Below are 1,371 nucleotides of genomic sequence, written 5' to 3'. Positions count from 1 at the left end.
ATTTTCCCTTCTTAAGACACCTTTTTAAAATCATGGACACATACATGACAGTCTGGCTTTACAATGGTGACAAGTCAAGATGCAACAACAGCACAAAGTAGTACATCAATTACTCTAAGATCACATCTANATAAATTTAACAGTGGCTGGGAAGCCACTATATACACTAAGGTTTATATATAAAGCAAAACAAGAACAACAAAATACTTTGNTCACTGCTAGATAAAGCTCTCTCTCTGTCCTTTCTTACCTGAGCATTTGGACCAGGCATTCAGTCAGGAAATAGACATCATTCAAATAGAGATGCTGGAGCTTATGCAGTTTGGAGAACTGGGAAAAGATCTCTGTCACACAACAGGCTTCCATCTCTTGGTGCCAAGGCCAATCCAAAGGCATGCAGATTTCCTTGAAAGAAGTTTCTGGAGGTTTTTCATCTGGCCCAGGCCAGGTGCTAGCAATGCAAGGGTATGCAAGTCCCAGCATGTATTTATTTCCAATTCTTGGATTGAGCCTGGATCAAAAACCTCCAAAATATCCAGTGGATCATAGGCAGGAATGGCTCTGAACACTAACTTCTCACAGATCACCTGTATCACATATTTTCTCTGCTTGGCCCATTGATAAATATAATTTAAGTATGCAGAGGGATGGCAAGACTTGAGGGAAAGGTTCATCTTTATAGGCATGGTCTTCCCACCCCCCCAGGTTGGGATGATTTCCCTCTGGTTGGGTATTGCCAATCACATATGAAGAGCAGGCAACATGCTGCATTCCAGCCCAATCATTCCAGAAGTTGTGGTGGGCATCTCTTAAATCAAGTACTTCTAGTTTTCTCCTGATGTGGGTAAATCAGAAGGGCATTCATAGGACAGGAGACACACTGTGTAATCTGCACGACCTACAATTCAACTTCCCTTCAATCTATTCCTTGAACAAAAGCAGCTTCCATTTATAGTTGCTGAGGAATTGTCAGGGACAGACTCATTGCATATAGACTATTCCTGTTCTCAGCTGTCCTACATACACCACAGTCCTGTTTCTTTGTTTCCATTCCAGAAGATACTAACCCCTACAATCAGAAGCTCTGATTCACCTTGGACCCATTGTGAATACTGTATTCACTTCCTCCCATCCACACATATACCTCCATGATGCCTTGAACTCACTTACCTAGGTTGATTCTTTTGTGCCATCAGCAAATCAAGGCCATCTAGTACAGCTTTCAGGGTCTCCAGGTGAGGAGTCTCCATCAGGGCTCCCAAAGGAAGGCATAGGAAGGGCCAGGCTTCCACAATCTGCCTCAAAATGTTAGGTCGTTTGCTGGTGAATGCATCCTTGAAGAGTGATAGGAAGAGTTGCATGGGCAGGTTC

General features: G+C 43.1%; 1 pseudogene; it reads right to left on the bottom strand.

Moving 5' to 3' along the window:
* Nucleotides 1–246: 246 nt before the first annotated feature.
* LOC110287750 lies at nucleotides 247–1,364 on the bottom strand (annotated as a pseudogene).
* Between the last annotated feature and the right edge of the window lie 7 nt (nucleotides 1,365–1,371).

Source organism: Mus caroli, unplaced genomic scaffold (genome assembly GCF_900094665.2).
Source record: "Mus caroli unplaced genomic scaffold, CAROLI_EIJ_v1.1 scaffold_25630_1, whole genome shotgun sequence".
NCBI lineage: Eukaryota > Metazoa > Chordata > Mammalia > Rodentia > Muridae > Mus > Mus caroli.
Note: the sequence above shows the minus strand (reverse complement) of the source record. Positions and strands in the feature narration are given on the sequence as shown.